Genomic DNA, 26,276 nt, shown 5'->3' on the forward strand with positions numbered 1-26,276 from the left:
GAGATGGCTCCAGGTTGAGGGAGAATAGGGCTTGGGCCATCTCCTGGGAGGCGTGACCAGCCTGGAGGAGGAGGCAGGTCTTGCTCACATGCTCAGGGAATAGCCGATCGCCAGATCTGGGGTCAGGAAGGAATTTTCCCCCAGGGAAGATTGGCCCTGGTCCCTGGGGGTTTTTTGCCTTCCTCTGCAGCATTGAGCATGACCACTTGTTAGGGCTCCTCCAGTCCATTTTGGTTAGGTTACCGCCTGCTGCTTGTGCCCCACGAAGATGGCCTCTCATGCCCTGCAGCTGGGGGGAGGAAGGCTTTTTTTTTCCCCACGGTGGGCTAGCAGATGTCCCCGGGGTTTTTTTGCCTTCCTCTGCAGCACTGAGCACGGCCCCTTGCCAGGGCTGCTTTGGGCCGTTTTGGCTAGGTTGCTGCCTGCTGCTCGTGCTCCACGAAGGTGGCCCTCGTGCCCCGCATCCGGGGGAGGAAGTTTTCTGGCCCCACGGGAAGTGCCCAGGGGTTGCTGCTTGTCCTCTGTAGCACTGAGCACAGCCCCTTGTCAGGGCTCTTCTGGGCCCTTTCAGCTCGGTCCTTGCCTGCTGCCCTTGCACCTCCAAGGTGCCCTGGCTCTCTCAGGCTCTCTTGCAAGGTGCAAGTCTGTAGCGGGAGCGAGCTCTACTCTTCCCTTGGCTCCATTTCCCCAGGGATTCTTGCCTGGGCAAAACAACCTGTGCTTGGAAGGGCTCCAGGCTTGCTGCCCCATCAGGAGCTGCCACTTTTCAGCTCTCCCTGCGTGCAATACAAGAGCTGGGCAGGTACAAGAGTGCTTTTCATGCATCACTGGCCAAGAAGCACAGCAGCAGAGCAAGTTTCAGAAGGCAAAAATTATGCTTGTCAATCTCTACCTGTCATACTTTTGAGAATACCACACACCTCTTCATCTTTATCTTCGTCGCTGTGGTCTTCTTTTGTGTGTGGTCAGTCCTGATCCTCATTTTTCATGTTCTCACTCTTCAGGAAACAGGGACTGCTTGACCTGTATTCCTGCTGCTACTTTCTGTAGCTCAGTGACTTTCCTTTGCCAGACTGCAAGAGATGTTTTTTCAAGCTCAACTGAAGAACGCATCAGCCTGCTCCTGGCTACACATGCACATTGTGTTAATGCTTGTGAGCATTGGCTCTGAAACAGATTCAGAAAAAAACCCATAAAATAACATTAAATAGCATTAAAAAAAAAAATCCTGTTTCCACTTGTAACCTTTGTGGTTTGTGTCCTTGAAAGTGTTTTTGGGGCTGAAAAACCCCTGGCATTTCAGGCAAATAAGGGTGTTGTTATTTGATGCATGGTGAGTGCAGGGAATAGAAGTAGACTAGACTAGAACAGAACAGAACAGTTATGCTATGTTGTGCCCAGAGTTCTGCATGAGAAACTCTGACCTAGGTCTGAGGGCTCCATCCAGGAGAGCAGCTCTCTGCAGTGCAGGTCCCAGGCCCATCGAGGAGACAGGGGCAGGGACGGGCACACCTACAACATGGCTCAGGCAGGGACTGAAGGCCCCAGGCTGGGCTGAGACATGTCCCCTGGGCCCTTGGCATGAGACGGGCAGGGTGGGGGTCCCAGGGGAGGCCAATCCCAGCCACTGAGGCCTATGAGCACCCCCAGGACCCTGACAGAAGCAGGCTTGCACGGCTCATATGCTCTTCTTTAGACAGTGGTGGTTGGCCACCTTGTAGACAGAGTTTTGTGCCAGATGGACCTTCCCTCTGATGGAGTATGGTTGTTCTCAGGCTCATGTGTGTGAGCATGTTTTTTCCAAGGGAAACAGCTCAGGCGTTTCTAAAAATGAGTACAAGGAGAAAAAAAAAGAAATCCGCAGGGAAATGAACAGGTATTTCTCACCTCAAAAAGATTTGCAACTCTTTAGTTCAGCAGCATGTCCTGCTTCAGACTGAGGGCTTGATCTTTGAGCTTTACTAGTGTGAAAGATGTGAGGTTTTGCCATCCTGTGGAAACCCGTCTCAGCTGGATAAACACAGAAGGTTTTCAAAAACCACACTTCACACATGCTTTGTGCAAATTTGCTTTGAGTAAATTTGCTTTTTGCAAATTATCTTGAGATGATCCACAGCTCTCACCTCCATCAGAAGGCACATGCCTCCTTCCCAAAATGTGACAGAGCCAGTGCCTAGACTGGGACATGGTAACCCATTGAATGCCTTCTGCTAGTGCAGGACTGGGAAGAAATGTCATCAGAGATTTCCTCAGCATGCACTGCTAGGGAAAGGAGGAGGTAGGAAGAAGAATAGCATAGAATAGAATACTATATTTCAGCTGGAAGGGACCTACAACAATCATCTAGTCCAACTGCCCGACAACTTCAGGGCTGATCAAAAGTTAAAGTATGGTATTAAGGGCATTGTCCAAATGCCTTTTAAACACTGACAGGCATGGGGCATTCCTCTATAGCTTCTGTGGAAAATATATGACTGGCCTGGATGGGATTATGTCTGCCAAGATCTATTGCTATTTGGTGTGTGGTGAGTCTTGGTGTAGTTTGGTGACTGCCATCACTGCTGTTCCAATGAGACGTAGGAAATGGGTGAAGGTTGGAAATGGGTGATTTTGCACTGTATAGTTGTAGGTTCTCCATATGCATCTATATGGTCCTGACCTTTGGATCATATGATTTGGGACACAGGTCTACAGCTTGGGTGGAAAGACAGGGGAGAAGACAAGGGAAAGTCAAACAGAGGAATTTAGGATCTTATATTTCTTGTGAGGATCCCAGCATGCAGGAGAGAGGATGGATGCTTTGTGCATTGTGACAGGGTTCCTCCCAAACTGAATACAAGGTAAGGACCATACCTTCAGGGAAATCCCATCCCTAGATTGCCCTCTGTGTTTGCATGCCCCATGGAAACTCCATGCAAACCTCTTAGTAAGTGGAATGCTATGCAGTCTAAGGGCACTTTTAATACCATCAGAATTTCTCATGATGTGACTATTTTAAGGAGGCTGTAGGCAGGCAAAAGTCATATAAAACAAGAAATGGACACACCTGAGGTTCCTGACCTTTGGGAGGGAGGATGAACTGCTGTTCTCCCTCACAGAGCTTCCCCAGAGCCCAGTTTCAGAGAAGGAAGGGTGCATCAAGAGGATGAGAGAGGAAAGAAGAGGTCAGTCCGTGGGCTAGGGAGGGAGCAGATTGTCCAGAATGATAGGTTAAACTATGTTTAACACTAAGAGTGGGAACTCTAGATCTGCAAACTTTCAGGAGAGTCCTCCTGGGATGTAAAATCATAATAATCCAAACAATGATGTTAGGCCATCTTTGTAACTTTGTTTTATTTTGGGGAATCTATATTAAGCTCCTGAGTAAATCTTGTCTAGTGATGATGCTGGCTGAGTGCCCGATGTACACCAAAGTGCTGCACTCCAGTTGCAGTCTTTAAAACTGGGATCTTGGACTACCTTCTCAACCTGCCCAGATGCCTGCAGCAGGTTCAGAGCACCCAGAAAGCTTCTGGTACCTTTCCATCAAGCTGCATTAGTCTTTGTAGACAGTAGTAACACAGGAATCTGTGTGGGAGATGCGTTTTTGGTGACCATCAGGTGCACACAGGAAAGTGGTGGGTAATCCCAAACTCTCTAAGTCCTGATTATCAGGCACCATTTGTACTTACAGACCTAAAAGCAGAAGCTGCTAAAGCGTGGCCTGTGGGCCGTGTTCAATTTCTGGGAGATTCTGCCTTTCTGCATTTGCAGGGTGAAGTAAAAAAACCAACTTTTTGCCCTTTCTTTTTAAAAATTACATGGAGATGAAAATGAATTTCCAATCTGAGGACTGCTGATCAGCAACCAAAATGAATCTTAAAATTTTCATCGAAAATCTCTATGGAAAAACCTGCTTGAAAGAAATCAGACTATATTAATTTACTTAGCAATACCCTCAATGCACAGGGGTTTGGAATTTGTTTGTATATACTTAGCAGAGATGCAAAAAACCTCCTCAACCGTGTGCTTTCTGAAGTTTGCAGTGAGGGGAGTGATGGACCTGAGGATACTGGGATCCCACCAGCTCAGGAGCAGTGTGTCACTGGGGGAGAGGATTGCCATGAAGGCACAGCAGACTTACAGCTACCTGCAAGGGGGAAGTACATGCCTGCTCCCCTGATGTGGATTACAGAAATCTTCCCTAATTCCCCAGCCCATGTAGAGGTTTCCAGTGTGTAAGAGTTCCCACTGATGGCCCTGAAGGCACCACAGACTGACAGAGAGAAATTACAATTCTGTACTCTTTCGCCTTGTGATTTCTCTCTCCTTTTTCTTACTGACTTGTTCTGACTGGGAAGACTTTTTCCCCCTGCAGTTTTGAAAGGTGATCTTTCTTCTTAAAGAATCATGAGAGCAAAGGGTCAAATCCTTGCCTTGTTTTTGTTTTCCCCTTTGTATGTTGAATGCATTTGCTGGCTCCTATTCCGGAGCTGTGATTGGCATCAAAGCTGGCAGTGACAATTGTCTCTACTGATCTCTAGACTTCATTAAATTAGATAGTTAACATTCAGAAAAAGGCTTTGCTAGTTTCTGCCAAAGTGAATTTCCTTGATTTTCTCTCCAGCCTTCCCCCCCCCCCCGCCCCGTTGTGGTTTTCTGAGCTGACACAAAACAGTAATGGCTTTTTTTGAGTTTCCTGCAGGTCACCTTCCAGCTCGGGGCTGGGGCAGAAGATGCAGGTAGGCAGGACTCAGGAGCATGCCCTGGCCCCGAGGGTCTTCACAGCCAGACGAGGTAGCCCCTCGCCTTGCTGACGGGTCAGGGCATACTACTCCCCTTTTTTTTCAGTTTGACTCCTACACTTGGAGAAAGATGAGGTTGTTTTCATCCTACATTCCCTGGAGATCCTGTAGACAAACGTATAGCAGGTAATGCCTACCATTAGTAGGGAATGAGAAGCAAGGTTATTCTGCTCTATGTGGAGAGAAATTTACTGCTTTTGTGATAAAACTGGTTTTAAAAAAACATGCTGATATTTTTTCTTTAGTATCCCATTAAATTTCCACTGATTTTAAGGCAGCCATAATGCAGCACTGAGTTCCTGGCAGGCAGTGGGTTTCCTCTGATGCGGGGATGGGCTGTATTTCTTCTGCAAACTATTTTGGGCTGGTGATGATATGGAGGCTTTCACTCCTGTCACCCCAAAGCAAGTTCATGGAGCTGATCTGCGGGAAAACTAGTTTAGCACTTTATAATTGTGTGTGTGTTTGAGAAATCATTGAGAAGTAAGTGTACAACTTCATTATGAAAGCAAGGTACTACACTGCTTTTACTGAAGCATGTGGAAAACCCATCAAAAGAAAAACCACCCCAACCTTGCATTTGAAACTCCTCCAGCAGAGCTGTTGCATGCACAGGAGAATAGAGGCTAGATATCAGTCCTGGGTCTCAGCTTAGGAGCACAAATCAGAATAACAAGTAGTGAAAACACTTCTTAAAATACATGCTGGGATTGTGGCATGCAATACGGTAACTAAAAGATGATATTTTTGCTGATATGCTGTTTTCAATGAATCTGGATATTGACAAGTAAGTGATGGAAATGCTTATGCATAAGGAAACAGGAGATATGGATCTTCCAGTCAGAAGATAGCCACATCTTCCAACACCTCCTTCAAGTCGCAAAGCTGCAGTTGTTTGTGCTTATAATGGGGAGGTTTTAAAGATTATTGGTCAGTGTTTGATGCTAATTAGTGTTTCTAAAAAGGTGGCCTTTTACATGACAGAATCATGCTGCCTTCCCTTTCTTGAACAGATCCACCTGAAACCTTCCCACCCAGTCAGGTAAGCATCAAGATATTGCTCATCCTCCATGCCTATTGCAAATGCTGCATGAGCTCTGCCAAACTGACTGCTGTTTTTTGCTAGGCTTCTGTGTTTTTTCCACTCAACCTGTGCTCACAAGCTGTAAGCACACAACAGAGGTATATGCATGTATTGACTGGGTAACTGACCTCCAAATCATAGGTGCTCTATCTGGGTTGTCAAAACGTAGGTTGATCTTTATATGCAGTTGGGCATCCTGGATATGGTTGTGGTTTTTCTAGTGTTGTGCTAGTAGCATGGAATACGTTAGATAAGGATTACATCTAGAGCAGATGTGCTGCAGGGTCAAAATGTGTATGAAACTGAGCTGGCAACTGAGCAACTGAAATAAGCTTTACAATTATTTTAGTCTAATTTCTTATGGAAATAAAGCTTAAGCCATCCCACTTCTTTGGGTGTACATGTGTGTCTGCCTTCCTGCTCCTCAGGTGCTTTCTGAACCCATTGGCCTAGTCTGATAGTGAAGTGGGATTATCTCCAGTTTAATTAATGAATGTAATTAATGGACCTGGTGGGAGAGAAAGGAGGGACCTTACTGGTGCCTTCGCTTAGAAGAGAGGCTGCAAAATGAATGCAGTTCTTGCTAGACATGGGATAAGCCTTCCTAGGGCACAGCGCCTTTGGAAACCACCTTTCCAGGCTCCTGCCACTCACTCCGCTGTACCCGTCCTCCCCATTCAGCAGCCATGAGCACCCGTGGTGGTGGACAGAGCCTAGTTCTCATGTAGATTTGTAGATCATATTACTATTGCCACAAGTTTCATGGATGCATCTTCAATATCACTGTATTTATACAAGGACAATGTTATTTACTAAGCGTTTTGAGATATGTATGTTTGATGTTTTTATCCCAGGACAGCGAAAAGGCACACTGAGACCAACCTGACTTCAAAGGGGAATGGTTTGAGTGAGACTAGTGTTGAATTTGGTGACAGCTGCCATTCCAGCAAGGCTGTGGTAGCCTTCTTCCTTCAAAAATACCAAACTCTGTGCTCAGGCAGGAAAGCAAGGATGAGTGATGCTGTAGCAACACAGTTATATATTAATTCCAATTGCTGAATTATCTGTGCTGTGTTACCCAATACAAGGTGTGGTTTCTAATTATAATGACTTACTCTGATGGCTTTGAACTGGATTTTGTTGAGCGTGAAATATGTTATGTGTCTCTCTCTCAAATATTATGCTGATTTTTTTTTCTGTTGAAGAAATTGAAGGTGTCTCTTTACCCAAAAAGAAAGAAAATGTCCCAGGAGAGTATCAGAGGATCAATTTTTCAGCATGGGATTATACAGTTTGGCTGTATAGGCTTAAGGTTTTTAATTTGCTTACACATAGATAGACTTACTTGAGCTCTATACATCACCAGATCAATGCAAATCTATTTACTAGAAACTTTGGTCAATATTAAAAGAATTCCATTAACCAGCAATAAGGACCCTGGATTAATATGATTACTATAGGCTTCCAAGCACACAGAAAGGATCAAGGATTTTCTTCATACTAATCTGAAACAATACCATTGTGGAAATCCCTCCTCTGCTCCCTGTTTCCTGAAAAGTAAGAACAAAAAAGGATAGAAGAGATTGTAGAGACAGATTTATTTATTTCATTAATATTGTCTCTTTAGGTTAGCACCTCCGACACACACTAATAGTGAATGCTTCTGCAGCTTCTGGTAGAGAAAGTGTGGGTGCGCAGAAAAGATTTGGGCAATTATTCCGTGGGAAGAAGAGAGAAGAAATCAATGGCTTCTGAAGGACACAAAGCAAATGTGACATTTCTAGAAGATAAAGTTGATTTTTAAAATTTTATTTATTTATTTATTTTTAGCCATGGTATCTAGGGAAAAGAACAAATGTTTTGTTCCTATTGTTTTGAACAGCAACTCTCATATTGTGGTCCTACTGAATTAACTTTTGAAGGATAATTTTCCTATGACTGCAGGCCACAAATATGAAATCTGCAATACAGAATATAATTCTGAGATGCATAGTTTGGTAGTAGAAAATCAAGACTGTCCTGGAAAAAGTTACCACTTTGACTGAATGGAAACTAGTGTCTTTATCAGAAACCCCCACTGGTTTATTTTGTGTGATAGGTCTCTTCCCTTATAAATGGCAAAGAGACTACCAGCTAAAATGACCCTCTCCTTGTTAGATTAAGCCTGAGCATTGGCAAGCAAATCACAAGCAGTGTGCATTAAAGTCTAAAACAGAGACCTGGGTGCCTAACTGTCTTAAGCCATCTTGGGCATCACTACCGATGGGAACAGCAAAACTAAAACTAGCAAAAACTGATGCTGGGAAGAAATGGATACAGCATCCCTGGCCATCTGCATTGCACTGGCCACAAAATGTTAGTGTCTGCCTGTCCATAGTTTCTATTAGAAACTTGAAAGTAGAGGCCACATAGAACAAAATTGTAATATTTACAAGCTGCAGAATCAGGTGAAGAAATGTGCCTTAGGCCAGCATTTCACAAGCCTTTGCTGTAGCTCCATTGCAATGAGTTAAAAACAGATTTTGAGATGAAGTTTGGGGAAAGATTGGAGGCAGAGGGCAAGGTTTGAAAAGTGTAAAATCATGAGACTGGACTGCAGAAATAGTCCCCTGTTGTCCCAAAGGGGCTGAGCCAACTGGGTGAGGGGAATTTGGAAGGGCTTAAGGCTTTGGACCCATGCTCAAAATTTGTGTTTGAGATGCAGCACCTGTGAGTTGGGGAAGGTTCAGGAGGGGAAACAGGGTAATTTGCAGCAGGGCCCTCTTTTGACAGGCTAGAGAGGGCTCCAAATTCTTCCATGCCAAGGGACAGAAGGCCACAGCCTCCAGTTTCCCCCTGTTCCCTTGGGAGCTCTGCCTCCCTCTGGGTATTTGCACTTAAAATTTTGCAGCTAATCAATTTTCTTTTCAACTTCAAGTAAAGAATTTGTTCTTTTTTTTCTTTTTAAGGAGGGTGTGTAGAAATCATAAATGCTGCCACCCAGGGCATTGTATTGGTTTGAAAAGCAGTTTATGAAACTTGCTACTGCCTCCCCAGGCTTGCATGCAAGTATGGCAGCGGTAGTTTTAAATACCAAGATTTTAACTCTTGCCAGCAAAATCAACACCATTTCCCATCAAGCTGCAGGTGTAGGTAAATGGTTCAGCAGCAGCTGAATCCTTTCCCCAGCTTGGCTTACTTGCTTGAAGGAATTGTAGTGGCCTATACCAGCTAAAAGGCTCCTTTTTCCTAATATAAGGTTGCGTTTCCAGTAGGGCAATTTACTGGTAGTTTTGCAGTTTTCCCTTTTCCAGCAAGCCCTGTCTAGTATAGGCAAGACTTAGATAGATAGACTTCCCCAGGCTAATTTAAGCATTTTTCTCTGCTTGCACTTTAATTTTCAGTCTATATTTTGCTACTTGGTCTGCATTTCTTTAAAGAGAAACCTACTACTTTAGCCTTGTCCCCAACCGCTGCTTGCTCAGAGCATCTTGGATTTGACCTTGGGAGATAAAATAACCTCCTTGATGTTAACCCTTTCCATTTTTTAAAGTAAGTATTTGTATTTTAAAGCATTTCTAGCTGCTTTCCTCTCCTTACCTTGTACTTTTACAAAGTAAACTCCATAGAATGAAAACATTTAGTAAGCAGGTCTTTTTATTTTCTGTTTTTTAAACCAGATGAGCTAAGCTGTGTTGTTCCAGAGAGAGTTGAATGAGCTAGATTTTCTGTGGATTTAGGGAATAGTCTGTGTGCAGAGGAAAGTTCTGTTTCAAAGAACAAGTATTTTTCAATAGTAGTTTTAAGGATTATGTATGTAACCCGTGAGTAGCAACTCGTTCTTCAATGACTGAATTATAACATGGGAGATTACGTCCTGGACAATACGTCTGTCTTTGGGTTTCATAGCAAGCTATCTGTCAGGCTGTGAGAAAGCATATTCTGGAGGTTTTTCACACCCCCCTAGCCCCATTGGTGCTGGGACTCAGGGTCTCCTTGTGTGAAGTGCTAATGCAAAATGCATTGGCACTTGCTGGTGAGAGAGTTGGGCCCACTGGTACATGGGTCACTCGTCCCTTTTCAGCCTGTGGGACACAGATCAAACCTCCCATTATAGGAGGAGAGAAGGGCAATTATCTCATGTTCATGATGCTGCACAATAACAGTATTGTTTTAAGCTATTTCTCTGTTGCTTCCCCTGTTTTTCACTTGTTGGTGTGGATAACTTTCCAGCCTCAATTTGAAAATTGATCTCTGTAAATAACTGGAGAGTTGGTCTCTGCTGTGCAATGCTGTTAAAATCTTAGTATTTAAAACTGATGCCTATTGTTAATGTTAATTGTGAAGATTTTAACAGCGTTTGGACAGCAGGGACTGTCTCTAACATGTCCAGGCCCTGGTGTAGGTGTTTGCTTGCAGCAACAATTACGGCTTTTTCCTTGCTCTGTAACACATGTTGCAAACAGCTACAAGGCTGATGTAGCTATTCCTTTCACCTGTCGTTCCCAAGTGGTGTGCCTTAAGCAGACTTTTCACTGGAAGGGTCTTATTTTTTATGTGTTTAGTTTTAAATCAAGCTGCTTTCATTCAAATTCCTCAACATGAGTCTAGATAGCCCAATGGGTAGCTTCATGTACCTGTCCTTATTCTCCCAATCCTGTGTTCACCTATTGAACCTTAAAGCTAGGCTTCTCTGTCCATGGCTAGACACCTAAGTAGAAGTGACCTGGACAAATAGCATCATGTACAAACTGGGAATCTGCCACCTCAACCTGCTTTTGACTGCTTGTACTGCAGTAGCATCCTCAGCGCTCCTCCAAGGCTGGAACGACGGGGCAGGGCAGGTGTAAACGATTCATCACAGGGCCTATGCTGTAAATCCAAGAGGATGACATTGGTACGAAGTCCCTAGGATAACACTCGTCTGCTGAATAATGCTTTTTAATACAATCTAATTCTTCTGCATTTCTCTCCAAGCAGTAGCGTAAACAAGGCAGAGACCTAAAGGCATTTTTGAAATTTTGCTGCCCAGTGGAGACTCTGTCATTTGATTCTGTAGAAGAAATCGGAGTATTTGGAAACTTTTTCTTTCCAAGTTGTAAGCACAGCCTGCTTTATCTAATGTAACCTTTAATGGAGTTCCCATTGATTCCTTAAGGACACTGTTCCTTACATCAGCTATGTCTCATTGCTTGGGAATTTGTCCTGATAAACAGCGCAAATGTTACTGTGCTTAATTTCATTCCTTTATTTGTAATTATGTCCCTTTGGACCACCTAAACCCATTCCATAGAGCCCCAGAGTGCTGTGGAAGATGAAGACCATTTTGTGAGAACACTATTCCGGATGTACTCTCTACCAGCACAGGGTGAGAGCAGTGCAATACAGTTCTATGGACATTTACCTCCTGCTTTAGATTTTCAGGCAGCTCTGGAAGGATAATTGCCATTTTGACATCACCTATCTGGGAATGCTGATTACTTAAACACTGTCCTTGTTGACTTTACTCCTTTTAGCTGTTTTCTATCTAGAAATGCTTTTTCTTTGGGTATGTGTCTCAATGAGAGGGTGTGTTTCTTTAAAATATGTGTTTTCTCATTTATTAAAACCTTATATTGTGGCAAGGGACATGTCTGGTAAAAAAAAAAGAAAATATTTAAGAAAACAGGGTGACAATATGTGGGAGTGACTTCTTATGGTGTTAGGCATTCTGGGTTGATGTAAAGGCCTTTTCCTACCCGAGAAAATCAGAACTATTGCCCTAAAATAGAATTTTTAACCATGCATGTGATTATTTAATAAAAGGAAATGTTGTTTGGATTTCAAAGAAATATCTTGCCAGAATGGCAGAGTGAGCAAAGTGGTGTAGCAAGCTGAAGGCTGTAGTTCGAGAGGCAGCTACAGGGGTACAACTGCCTGCAACAAGGCTTGTACGGGGACACCTCTGCAGTGGGTTGTGCAGTAAAAGATACTGTTGTTGCTAATTGGAGCTGGCGATTCTTGCCATACTTGTCTTGGCTGTTTCCCCCCCCCCCCCCCCCCCCCCCCGAAAATAGATTACTTTTTCACTCAAGTACTTTGTTAACACTTGAATAGTAAACAACATGTCTTTTACATGACAGGGTACCTGTGGGACTTAGCCATACAGAGAATAAAATGGCTAAGATGTACTCAAGCTGAACATAAACACTGGGAAAGATAATGTTTTTCACTAAGTGCTTTGTGCTTCTGGCTAAGCAGAGTGGATACCACGAACCACTTGCTGCTGTTTGCATTGCTGCTTGCAGAGATGTTCAGGGCCAACAGGTTTTTCATAAGCAGCTAAATTAAGCCTATAAATCTTGTGTGAGTGAAAGCCATGCTTATGTTCCCAAATGCAACAGGTGAAAGCCTATTAACAAATAACAATGCATGTAGTTACTGAGAAATTCAGTCATTTCTAGTAGTTTTTCACTACACAACCCCTTCCTTCAGGCATGTGTGATTCTGTTTTCTTGCTTTCTGCTTATCTGATGGGGAAATTTGATCCCAAACAGTTGCATTGCTGGTGTCCCAGTGCAGTATCTTCCTTCTAGCCATTTGTCCTTGATGCAGCAGATGTAGCAGAACTCTTGGTCTTCTGTGGGACTAGTGTCTACCAGGAACCTCAGGCAGCTCTCAGATACTCTTCTTCCTTCACCAACAGGCTTCAGTCATGAGCTAGCTACCTGCTAGTGGCAGGTGGTGATGCTCCAGTAGGAAGAAGATACTTCGACCTCTAATGATACCTTTGTAGATCATATGGTTCTTTTTTGCTGTAATTTTATTCACTGATCCATTAAGTAAATTTTCGTGTATCCTTTTTTTTAGCAGAGTTCCTTATGCTAACATCAGTCTCTGGTGATCTTCTCTTATTTTATAATTCAGCCAAGACTCAACCAACTGAATGAGAGAAGTCAAAGAACTCTTTTTGACCAAGGACAGGGAAATACCAGCTGTGCAGATGACTACATGATGTTGGTGCTTGAAAGGCTTTTGATTTGAGATTTCAAGCGGCTAGCAATGAACTTTTTGGTGTCTCCATTTTGGAGTGTGCTGCTAAAATCAACTTCATGAGATCTGATGTCTCACTAAGTGTGTGCTGGGCACTCCTCCTCTGAACATTACGCTTCAAGGGAGATAGTCAGTCTTACTGTCCTTGGTGGTAATCACAGAGTGCCATCATGCATAATGTCCTTTTTGGGTAAGCGACACTCAGTATCTTTATTTTGCTGTTAATCTTTTCATGTGACTCATCTAATTAATTGCACCATTTGGTTCTCCCCCTGCCCAGTATTTTCCTAGCTTTTCTGCACAAACTTTAGAACAAAATGAAGAGACACCATAAGGGCAAAGCTTGCTCATGAGCCTACTGTTGTAAATCTAGGCTAATTTAATTGAATCTAGTGTTGTTCCAGACATTCCAAGAGCAGAACTGAGCATCTGTTGTACTGATATTTGGAGTGATTTTTAGAGGTTTTTTTTGAAAGAGCAATAGACCTTCTTTCTATGTGCAAATCAATTCATACTGATAAAGGCTGTTAAAAAAAAAAGAAGATAAACATTTATAGTGGTTGGTTGGACTTCTCTTCACAATACCAGATACTGCAAGTTTATACTGGATGGATAAACCCTTATGAGACCACAGCAGTACTAGTTGATTAATAAAGTGAGTCAAGTGGAAACTTCTTCCATAGGAAAACTGGAGCACTGACAGCATATAAGCAAGTGGCTGCATTTTTTGGCCACAGACAAAGCAGGGTCCAACAGATACCCAGCTAGAATAAGCTAGAAGATCTCCATTTGCTTGAAAGGAGCCAGGGCCACTGCACTTGAGCCAAAGGTTCAGTGTCTGGTCCTGTTGGAACAGACACATTGGCAGATGTGCGTCCCCAGCTGTGCCAGCACCCCTAGGGTGCTGCTTCTTGGGGACCTTCCTGCAGGAGCAGGTACCTGGAGCTCGCTCTTCGGCTCTGACCCAGAACAGGTCCAGCCTCTGCCAGGGCTCTCCTGCTCTAGGGAGGCTGGTGCTGATGGTTTTTGTTGGGGTTTTTTTTTTTCATGAGTCCAAACCTCAGTGCTGAGGTGGCCTGGGAAAGAAAGACCAAGTTCCTCCACTAAAAAATTCTTTCTTTTCAGTCTAGCACTAATCAGAGGGAGTTTTTTTTCTTCTGCCTTTCCCCAATGCCAGTAATCTCTGTGCATAAACTCAGGCCTTCCTCTCTTCTCAAAATTTTGTCACTCAGCCGATTTTACCACTCTCACTTTTCTCACCTTTCTAAAATTTCTCCTTTCTTGACTGCTGGCTCTTCTGCCTTGCAAGGCCTCTTCATCCAACCTCTGCAGATGGACACAGGCCTCACTGCACCACATCTGGATTGAAGTTCTGCTATAGGGCACCATGACAAAGTCCACTGTGAAGTGGGGCCAGCTTTGGTGACCATCCCCCTCCTCCTGCCAGCACAACCAGGGACCTGCAGCACAACCTGCCAGGGATGAGATGAACCTGGGATGAGCTTAATGCCACAAGCAAAATGCAGGGAACACAGCGTGAACGGTTTTGATACCAACTACAGGAGGTTTCAGAGACATATCTTTGCTTCAGGGATTTATCTGGTTAAGGCCAACCTTGGGGTATTGCCCAGCCCTCTGTGGATTTCGCTGGTTGTCCTTCTCACTTGATGGTGCTGTCCTTGTCCACATGTGCTTGCTGTGCTCCAGATGGCCCTCCCCAAGGCACACATGGTCATCGCAGCAGGTTCAACACCCTAAATAACTTTCTAGGCAAGAAATTCAGGCTTCTGAGTTAAAATCTGCTTGGACGGAGACTAAGCGTTCAGCAACTGCAAAACACTCCTGTTTGCTCACTGCACAGGCCAGCAACATCTTCTGCCCACCAGCCCTCTTGCTGTTTTCCTCAAAGCTGTCTGTGCACCATGAGCCCATGTTATGGTCAGGCTCTCCTGATCCCCTGGCAGCATCTGCATGTCTATGCCCACCTCACTCCCTGGGCACTGCCAGACCTCCTGAGGCCAGGATTTCTTCTCTGTTTGATGGGGCTGTTACCAGCCTGCACTAAAATGCTGGGTCCATGTATGGCTTGTACACACTCAGCTGTTTAAACCAGACCCTGGGAGATCTTACGAGCCCTGTAGCAGCAGGGTAAGCTAGTGGGAGAATGGTTTCCTACCCCACTGCCAGTTCTACCACCCATCTCATCCCCCATGGAGATGGTTAATACGAAATACTGACCAGATTTTAAAACGAGCTATTTCAGAGGGAAGGTGAGCTTTCATTTTTTTAATACTTACTTTTCCAACATTAAAGTTTTCTAAGACAGCCTGAAAAGGCTCATGCTCATAGGACCAAGTAGCAGGTATGCCCTTGTGTCTCCTTTCCACTGGAGCGGGAGGCAAGGAGCCACAGGACAGGCATGGAAAAAACGTCTCTCTTCCTCCTCCTCCCCTCCCTTCCCACACTTCTCTTGATCTGCTGGTGGCTCCTAAAAGGATTAATTAGAAAGATGTGAGCAGGGGTTGGAACGTCAAAAAACAATCGTCACTTTCATATCTGACCCCTATCACCAGCTGCAGAATTAACAAATTGAATGTCGTCAGCAAACAGGAGTTGCAGATGATATGAAGTTCATTACTAGCAGCACAGGGCTTGTTTTCAAAGCCCAGTTTAAACAACTCTTGCTGATTAAATTCCTTGCAGGGGCTCCTGCCAGACACGTTTAGAAAATACGGACATCTAACAACTCACTCTCTCTTTCTCTCCCCGTCTTTTCTTCCCCCGCCCCGCTTTTTCCCTTTTTTTTTTTTTTTTTCGTTTGTTTCTTAACATGTGCCAATTATTTGTCTCCTATCTGCAGGTACTGGCAAGTATCAGCGCTCTGGCCCCACTGTCTACAGCCTTATCCATTTGGCGCCTGCTCCAGCCCTCTCACATTACCAGCAGCGGGGTCTGTTTTCAGCTGTGAAAAGCTGTGAGCATAACTCCCTCCTGCCCCTCCTCCCACTGCAGCCTCTCTTCCCTTTTTCCTTTTTTCCCTCTCACCCTTCTGCTCTGAGGGCTCCCTTCAAGGGCTGGGAAGCAAGAAATAAAACCCTTGGTAACCTGCTAGACAGTGGCACTAGGGATTCCCAAACTCCCTACCCACTCTGGTAGGTTGTGGCTGCTTTCACGGCACAGTCTGAGTGTACTGGTCCTGGTGGGGGTCTCTGTCTGGCTTGTTGGAGCTCTCAGCACACCCCCCGCATGGGAGAATCCAGAACAGCTAGAAGTCCACTGGGGCAGGTTGCATGAGGGATTGTATGCTGGGTGGGTTGGGATGGGGAGGCAGGAGCTCTGAGCAAGCAGACAGGATAGCTGTGGGATAAAACTCAGAGGTACTAGCTTAGCTTCTCTTTAGTTAAGCCGTCTTGAGTTCTAGAGTCTGAATCTCAAATCTAAAATGCTTGAGAGCTCTTTTTCCCCTTCCCAAAGCATCTTTTTGCCCTGTTGTATTTGATCATTTCATGTTCCTCTTGCTCATGCATTTGGGGTTTTTTTCCACCATTATTCTAGGAAGTGAGGATGGAGTGATTGTGCTCTGGCTGCCCCTGCTCACACCCATGGTAACTCCTGGACATGGCAGGTTGGGTGGGAACCCAGCTAGAAAAGGCCAGATCTCCAAGGTAGGTTGTTCCTGCAAGTTTTTTGAAAGCAGGCAGTCCCAGAGAGGGGAGAGACATCACCAGGGGTCTCCTTGGGGGACAACGACCAACCCTCACTGTAGAGAGGAACTATGAAAGTCCCAGCCCTGGGAAAGCCTTGCCAGGGCACACACTGAAGGAGGTACCCAGGAACCTGACTATGAGACATGCATTTGTAGCAAAACAGGCTATGTTTCCTCTGCTGATGCTCTCTTTTAAGATGACTGTCACAGATAAAAATTTTGAGCCAAACTGGGAGAACTTTCAAAGGTGCCCAGGAGATGGTGTGGCAAATGGCAACCCTTTGGGGGCCTAATAGTACTGGGGCCCTGCTGCTCAAGTACCTTTTCTTTGGCAAACTTGTTCAGGAGAAAAATATCATGGATTATTCAAGAAAAGCACTATCTAGCTATCCCTTTGACAGTGAAATAGTGGTTATCAGGAGCAGGAATACTGTATAACCTCCAAAGAATCTTGTAATGTAGTTGGGTCCTTTCTGTATCATTATTTTTCCCATGTGGGAAGTATTTGCTTTTCCAGCCATGGCAGTTTGATCCCTGAAAGGATTGCTGAAGTTTTTCTACACAGTTGAAACTGTTATAGAGATTTGCACACACTGCTAGGTGACATTTTGGATCAGGGAATGTTTCATGCAAGAAATAGCCCAGCATCAAGTTTTTAATTTATTTTTTTTTTATCCTTTACAGGCCATCTGTCTCCCTCATGGTAGTATTGACAGTTAATTACAGGACATAAAACTGCCCTACATCTTTATTTACCCATTTTTTTCTCACTTCCTCTCTATGATCATCTCTGGGAGAGCGTTGTTATGGAAAATGGCTGATCCAAAGCAGCATGTGTACTTTGTATGTCCCTCATTCCTAGGCCTCTTGCATCTCCTACACTTTGCTCTACTGTTTTTGGTTTTGAGAAAGAAAAAGCAGCTTCCAAAATGATTTAATCAGGTAATCAGGTATGGCTTCTTTTTTTTTTTTTTTTTTAATTCTATTCACTGAATTATAACAAGAATTTTTTTGCTTGTAACTGTAAAAACAGGGGGTTTTGTAGATATCTATCAGTGACCAAGTCTCATTTTTGCCTTGAAAAGTATTACATACCTGCAAAGCGTTCATCCAAAGTCCATATTTCAAGTTCAGTGCTGTACACAGGTTGCATTCCTCACATACATGTGCTTGCACTGATTACTGCTCAGCAACAGGACATGCAAGTGCATAAAGCGTTTCTAGCAAGCAGGAAGTTATTTTTGGAAGTCTGCCATAGCATGAGTTTGCTGCACTGCTGACCAACCAGCACGGGATGTCTGCAGTACATGAGAAGAAATCCACTACTAATATGGCATACATGGACATAGGTATAATTGCGGTATGAGCCTATGGGAAGACTTGCTTTCAAATCTAGCTAAGCCTATAGGAGAATGTATTTTCCCGATACCGGCTGTCATTCTCAGCTGATCAGAAGATACTGACCCAATATTTTGTGCCAGCAAAATGAGAGGGTTAGCTTGGTGCAGGAAGCCTGGGATTGGAGAAGTCCCTTGTGAAGTTCAGTTGGTAGAGAAGGGGTTGTAGTAACTTCCAGAAAGGGTTACCTCTGCAGTTTGCAGATGGTTCTCAGCCCAGACCAGCTGGATCTAGAAGATCCACTGTCTCTCTAGCACCAACTGGATGTTTTTCATTCTTTCATTTGGCCCATCGTTGTTTTGAAGAAGCATTTTTGGCATGCCAACCACAGGCTGTGCCCCCTTGGGCACAAGGGTTGCCTGCACATATCCCTGCCCGCAGCTCTTGGGAAAGCCTGTTTCAGTTGCTATTGAAAAGTGGCTCAGACAAATTGCAAGCTGCCTCACCCACATCATCCAGGACCAGCCTAAATCTTTGTCTGGCTCTTGCTGGCACCCAGTACCTCTGTGGGTTAATTGATCACCAACCATCAGTGGATCCTTCAGCTATAGGTGAGAAAGAGACTTGCAATCACTCAGCACCAGAGTAAGTTTTGGGCACCCTGAGGTCTCTGTTAAAACATTTGCTTTGATGTAGCTTTCCTGGCTGCTTTTAGTCTGTTTGGATCTCGCTATTGATCACCTTGCTTGGTATCTCTGTTACACCTTTTGCCTCAAGCACAGGAGTCCTTAGGTAGGGGATTTGTAAGCTATTTTATTTGGAGAGAGGAAACCTGATGCAATTTAATTTGCTTTGGCCAAGACCTACTGTCCTGAGGGAAAGAGGGATCAAATGCTATGAGACTGTTTCTCTTGTTCATAGTCTGAAGCACTTAGATGATAGTGGTTGGACCAAATTCTTTCTTGTGGTATTTTCTCAGAGCCTAGCTAATCAGACTTTTCTTGCCTTCTAGTCTTCTCTTGCTTTTTTCTTTCTATTCCTCTGACATGTATTCCTTCCAACAAAACCCCCACAACATTGCTCCAGCCCTGAACCTCTGCTGCTGTCCATTGCCACCTGAGTCCATGGTAGTCATTGCCAGTCTCCCAGCAATCCAGCACACCAAAGAACTAACTTCTGCCACTTTTCTGAATGCAAGCTGGGGGTTATGTCCCACAGCTTTGCTGAGGTCTGTGCTCCAAGGTCTTATGCTGGAGGATAAGTCAACACAAGTCATGGGGCTAGTCACGACACTCTGCACCATTGCTGTTGCAATGCTTTTTCAGTCCCCCAGTAGAGGTCTAGCTGGGATGTCTGGGCCAAGGTATTTACATCTCATTTGCAGCCCAGGTTAAAGGACCTGGCATTAAAGAGTAAATTGAGAATCCTGCTCCTCCTCATGCCTCTAATCTGGTAAAAGTTGTAAAGAAAAGTACTTGCAAGGAAGTACATTAAGCAGTCTTTATGAGCTGTGACACAGAGTGCAGTAAAACCCGTGGCAGGGCCCCTGGGCCTCCTGCAGGACAGGTCTTTATTGGGAAGGACACCACAGAAGTACCATCTTCTGTGGCTATATACAATACTGTAATAAGGTTAGCTCACAGTAAAAGTGTAATTAATGTCATGTAATATAAAGATTTACCATTTTCTCTAAGGACTTCTCCCCCAGGCAGCTTTCTTGCGTCATTCAATAATCTAAATTAAAATGACCCTGCCCATTTCCCGTCTTTTTACCCCTTTTTTGCATGTAAACTTGTTCCCAAAGATGTTTGTCATGGGATGGCACTTCACCAGAGGGGGGTTAGGAAGACCTTATGCAACAACAGTTGCACTGCCTTCCTTGCCTGTTGGGTGAGAAATGAAACAATATGTAACTTGTCTGGAGTTTTTCTTTCTCTCTTTTTAAATCTTCTGCTGTGCATTTTCACACGAGACCGCCATGTCCCCCACATTCCTTATCACCATGAGATTGTTGCAACTTGCTCTTGGAGTTTACTGAGGAAACAAATATCCATGCTTCCTTCATTTACTCCACAAATGGGACTTCTTGAGGGAGGAATGGCAAGATGGTTTTCTTGACCAGTTTGCATGTACATCTTCTAAAGGGTCTGTGCTGGGTCTATGTCTAATTCTTGTAGAAACTGTGGTACCAGGAGGTGTTCGTAGTTGGGGGAAAAGCAGAGAGCACCACAGTGTCTAGGTCACCTTCTGGCACTTCCATCCCTCTTCTTTCCTCTCACCTCGAGCACGTGAGTGTATTGCTAGATTATTTGTGCCCCATTAAATAAGGACTCTCTCCAAAGCTTCCTGCAGTCAGCAAGAGACTTTTTGATGGTTTTCTTTTGGGACCAGTCCTGCTGTGACCTGAGTTTTGACCCAAGTTGGCTAACTTAGCTGAGGTAGATAAGGGACCTCTCTTCCCAGAAGCTTACAGGGGCCACCCTCACTTTGTGTCAAAGGTAGAAATGCTCCTTGTGACGTCCGTGTGCTGAAATCCCAAATCCCAAACTCCTGTGGATCCCAGGCTGAGCCATGCGGGCCTTTTCTTTTGAAGCCTTAACCCAGGCAAAAGCCATCCACACCACCACGCACAGAAATCAGAATGTGTGTCCCTCCACTCTTGGTACCGCCGTCCGTGAAATCAGGCTTTGCAGTGGGTAGCTCCTCCTTATAGCTGCTTCCCCCCATTTCCTCACTTTCCCTGCCATTTACCAAGCAGAAAAAGTTCTTCCAGACCAAAAATATTTCTCGCCCTTTGATCACCCATACTGGCCAGGGTGCAATGCTATAGAGGACACGCTTAGCTGCTGTGTAACTGGAGAACAAGGAGAGGCTGGTTGGTACTATCAGCCTTCCACAAGGCATTCAAGCTGAGATGATGACTGATTAAAAAGTGACAAGGCTTTTTTTTTAGCCTGTCTTTCCCACTTCTGCCCTCTCAGTCCTGGACAGTCAGGGTGCCCAGGTCAGTCACTTGCAGGGATTTTAGTTCTGACCTTTTGGTTGCAGTCATATGAACAGCAGCTGTCCAGGTGATTTAATGGAGTGTGTGATCCTCTTGTTATCACGTACTATAAAATCCAGAAGTGGCAGATCACCTGGGCATGTGGCAGGGCCCAGAAATGTTGCCTGGCAATGCTGTTGCTCTGTTGCAGGCTATCAAATTAATACACAGCTTGATTTTTCCATCTCACAGTATATTGCCTTGCACTGACCTGGTGAGAGGCCGGGAGAGGCAGCTGCAAATGGCTATTTGCATCAAAAGCTCCCCAGTCACTCCCGATTAGAGGGACCACATCTTTTCCCAGTTAATGAATTCCTTCCATCTGTGAAATTACAGCTACTCACTTTTGTTTAGTTTAAATCAAAACTGCAGGGCTCATATGGCAGGCCGTCTGCTCCCTCCAGGTACCCAGCTCTCACGCCATGATGCTGAGCTGAAGGCGAGAGCAATCACTGTGGCTGTTGTTTTGTCGCGGGCTGTTTGTCTGGGCTTTGACAAGGAGCATACACAGCACAACCCTGGCCTTGCATGAACCATCCGGGCAGAGAGGGGAACGGCTTCAGGGACCTGCTGGAGAGCTGGGGCTCACCAGCCCATGATGAGTGAGTGGAGATTCTTTCTGCATAATGCTTCTCTGGGAGTCTGACCTATTGATTGCCAGGAGTCTCAATAAATTTAGATTGCTGGTTTGTGTCTGTGCTCCCTAAGCATGGGTAGGACAATGATTAGCTGCAAAGATCAATGGGGGGAGTCTTTTAATCGATCACGTAAAATGTGTCCTTCGTCACTGATGGTGTGTTAATTGGGATTTAATTCTTGAGGGGGCATTCACCTGTCCCTCCCAGTTTTCTCTCTGCTCTTAAAGACTTTGTTGAGAAATCCAGGGTAGCTTGACAGTTAGAAAGATGGAGAAATGAGGCTCTATTATTCTTGCAGCATTATTTCCACTGTATCCTGTCAGTCTCCACCTTGATGCTCATCTTCATCTTTCTAAAAAAGTCCTCTTTCAGTAGTGTTCCCCAACAGGAGTCTATTTAGCATCCTGGCATGCGGATGCATATCTTAGTCAAAGGCTTGGTAGCAGCGGGGACTCTGTGTCTGGCAGCTCCCTGGCAGCCACTGGAGATGCATGGGTCACCGAGACGCTGCCAGATGCCCAGAGAGATAGCAACCAGGGACACTAGAGTGCCTTGGGTCTCCCAAGACAATGTATCCTGTGGAGAGGCTTCCTGTCATCCCCACAGCTGATTCGCTTGCCCTTGCTGATGCAGCTCTCCTTTGCATCCTTGGCTTTCACCTGAGACTTAGATTTCAGGCAAGGAAGGAGCAACAAACTCTTATGCCTCAGCCTGTGAGAGGTTTAGGGGCAAGCTGCCTTGATCAGAAGCACAGCCTGAATGAGTAGCATCTTCCCTTTAGCCCATAAGGGGTGCAGTGCTGTCCTCAAAACACAGAGATCTGAAAGGAAGAGAGCTAACTTTCTTATTCATAAGCATGGATGATGCAAGGTTTGCTTGTATTTCTTTTTAGGTTTATTTTTTTGGTGAACAGGTTGATTTCTTTTTAGGTAGATTTTTTTTTTTGCCATGGGAATAGACCTCTTTTGTTGTGAGAGAGCCAGTTTCTCCAGGGGGTGCCTCCCTCAGCTTCTACCTTCTTCTCCCTTTGATGGACCCTGTGCCTGCAGCTGAGCTCTCGCTGGGGTGCAGCTAGTGCCAGGGACAAGGTCAGGCTCTGGGGAAGACCTCACAGGCTCCCTTTGCAGAGCAGTGGCTTATCCCAGCAATCAAACAGCTTTTCCAGAGCAAATCTTGTAGAGTCTGTGTGATAGGAACAAAGACAAATGTGAGAAGAGAAGGATACAACAAGCACTTTACCTTAAGTCCTACCATGCTGTAATAGTAGACAGCTAAGTTTTGCTGTTTTGACCCCTCCAGAAAATTCTGTCTCTGTGTCAGTGTGCTCCTCATGAACAAATTCAGGATTATTGCCTGTCCTCACAGTTCCTCACCCCCATAGGGAAAATCTTTTAATTCTTTGGTTTCCTATGGGACTTCCAGTTCCAGCCTTGCCAAACAAATCCTGTCACTGGCTGGAAAATGGAAGCAGCAGCATCCCAGCTAAAAGCTCTGGCATTTTCTCTTATTGTAGATTCTTTAATCTCTTTTAACAGATGACCTCTCTAGGGCTATCTTATTACCCCCCCTGCTAGACTTCTGACAGGTCTTCTATTTAATTAAACCAATAAATATGTATATTAGCAGTATATATTTCAGTCATCCAGAATAACCGTACAGGGTATTTGTTACTCAGTAACTGGCTTACAATTAATATTGAAAAATTATTGCAAACTATGTGATTGTATGCACATATACAATTCTTGGGTGCAACATCCAAGAAATTACCTGGTTGTAATTTAGCTAATTAATATTCATACACAGATACTGAATTCCTTCATGCTGCAAAGTATTACGGAAGATGGATGAGTGAAGCAAAGCAGTGAAAGGGATCTCTGTCACCCCAAACACAGTTACATCTTCCACAACTTCAAGGAGGGCCTGTGGTGGGAACCAAACTCAGCTCTGTGCTCCGCCTCCACGGTTCAGCTCTCTTAGCACCGTGTCTCTCCCCTGTCCTCAGGCTTGTGAAGGCTGTGAAGCAGCCAGCTGCAGTCTGCTTATGCAGTGGACACTGGGAGGAGACTCTGCACCAGTGGGCCCATTAGCATCACCATCTCCATGCAAGCTTAGAGTGAAACCTTGGTTTCTGATTTCTGGCACAGGGGAGCTCTGTGTGGAGGCATCTTGACGTTGCCGTTGTGTCCTCTGATTTGAAGAGGGACCATCTGGTGCGGTCTTCGGACCTGTCTGTCTGCTGCACAGCTATTGAATGTCATCCACCAGAGAGAAGTTTCTCTTCCCTACTCCTTTCCTTAAGGGAGGGGGTTGGGGGGGAGAAGTTGAGTTTTTTCTAATGCTTTCTTCTGTGATGGGATTAAGCAGGACCTGCTCCTTTAAAAAGTGTCCCCTTCCCCATCATCCTCCCTCCTTCCAATTACAGCACTAATTTCAGTAATGGAAAATTAATGGAGTAATGGACTGCTGAAGCTGGCCTGAAGGAACTGTAGTGCTCAGCACAAATTGAGTAAATAAACCATATATTAGATTTCTAAACAATACTTTTAGTCTAGTCCCCAGGGAAAGAGACTTGTCAAGACTTACTTAAGTCAACCCAGCAAAATGTATGCAAAAGATCCACCCATTCATACCCTGGAAAATGGCACCAGTGGCCTGAAGCATCAGTGAACCTCTGTCATAAATCTCTGCTACCCTGACAGAGTGAGCTTCGTGTTGTTTCCTTCTTCCAATTCCTCTTTGATTTATTTACCAATAAGCAGCTTTGTGCCTGTTTCTATTTGTGTCTTGCTAGAGAGCTGTCCCTGTATGCTGATAGAGAATGACTTGCAAATGTAAGGAGAGAGTTATCATGGAGCCATACGAAGTGATGGATGAGAGTAGTGCCCTAGTTTTCAGTCTGGGAAAGTCCTGATTATTTTTTTCTTCCAAAAGCAACAGCCCTCTGTCAACATTTTTATTACTTTATTTTAAAAATAGGCTTTGCACTACCTCAGCCAAATAAATAGAAATGAGTAATGAAGTACTGACTACCCAGATTTACCCCACTGGCATCAGGGTGACTAATTGTAATTTAGTTACACTTGAATCCACCGGCCACAGTTGAGGTTTTCCTAGGCAGTGTGCAAGCAGGGTGGGAGCCAAATGCAGAAGATGGAGACTTTGAAGCAAAGCAAGGGCACAGAGTAGCAAATGACTTTTCCACATCACTCTCCAGGTCAGTGGGAGAACCATGGTAAAATCCAGGACTCAGACCAACGCCATGTCTACAGCAAACCTTTTGCATCTTGAAGGGGCAATCATGAAAAGCCATAATTCCTACAGGGCAGCAACTTGTGGGTGTTCAACATCCCACAAGATGATTATTTACTTTCTGTGAGCTTCAGTGTGATCCGAGAGCAATCTTTTGAGCCTTTGTGGCAGAAATAAGCAGGGTTTTTTTCTGTTTTTATTTCCTCTCAGCTTTGATGCAGTCGAGAGAGAGTGAAGAGGGCTCTAGCTCTTCTTGTTCATAAGTTTTATTTGGCTGTGCCATTGCTAAGAATAAGCTAAACAACTGCAGCTTAAGCTTGAATAGAAAGAAAGAAGATTGCTTTAGTCCTGTAATTGGGATGGACACGGGGTCCAAACCATAGCATTTTATCAGGGGGAGTTTTATGCAGACATCATTAATCTGCTTCAGATGTCTGACACTTAGAACTTGGGTATGTTAAAATCACTCCTTCACTTGACCTCCGGATATAACACGTGAAAGAATCAAAATCCACTGATGTATACCAGACTGTGATGATGTAGTGTCTCTCAGGGTGTAATGCAGTGTGTCGCTTGTGTTCCTTATTTTTTGGGGGGGTAATTTTGGATGATATGTATAAGAAAAAGCATGTGTACCGTGCTGGTTATAATAATCTAGCAAACTTAGCCATTAAATCCTGAAATCTGCTTTTACAACTGATTGGGATAGGTAATTTGGGCGTGCTCTGGATATGTAAAGGAACTGCAACACTTTTTTATCTGTGTGGGAAGATTAACATATTACTCTATGAATAATTTGTTAGGCACAAAACCAGGTAGATCTCTAGGAACGATGAGTTTATCACTGAACACTCTATGCATTGAAGAGCTTGGAAGAAGTCTGTGCACCATTTGAAACAGCATGCAAGAGTCCTATTTTAAGAAACAGAATTTTATAATGTTCCCATTGAACTTATGAGCTTCCTGTTTTCAGAGCATTAATGCTTTTGAATCCAGTTGGGCTACTGAGCTCCTCCCTTGGTACCATCCTCTTCCAAGAGAAACAGCTCTAGCTTATCCAGCTTGACAAAATACTGCACCTGCAAACTTCAGATCCTCCTTTTATGTGGCTTGCATTTCTCTCCTTCCTCGGCATGTCTTCCTGGGGGATGCTGGTGGTGCACAGCACTTCATTCCTCCTTGACACATTTGCTCCTCCTCCCCTGCAGTTCCCCCCATCCTTTTTCCTTGCCACTCCAAACTTTTGGAAGTCTATTTCACTTCTCTAACACTCCCCCTTCCACCTCTGAGTCCAGCTATATCTCTGGTCTTCATCACATCCCATCACTTTCTTCCCTAACCTATACTCTCATCTGGCTGCTTACCCCTTCTTCATCCAATGCAAGTATGTGAAAGTCTTACCCTTATGAGCCCCTGCCCTGGA

This window comes from Buteo buteo, chromosome 2, assembly GCF_964188355.1.
Source record: "Buteo buteo chromosome 2, bButBut1.hap1.1, whole genome shotgun sequence".
Lineage (NCBI taxonomy): Eukaryota > Metazoa > Chordata > Aves > Accipitriformes > Accipitridae > Buteo > Buteo buteo.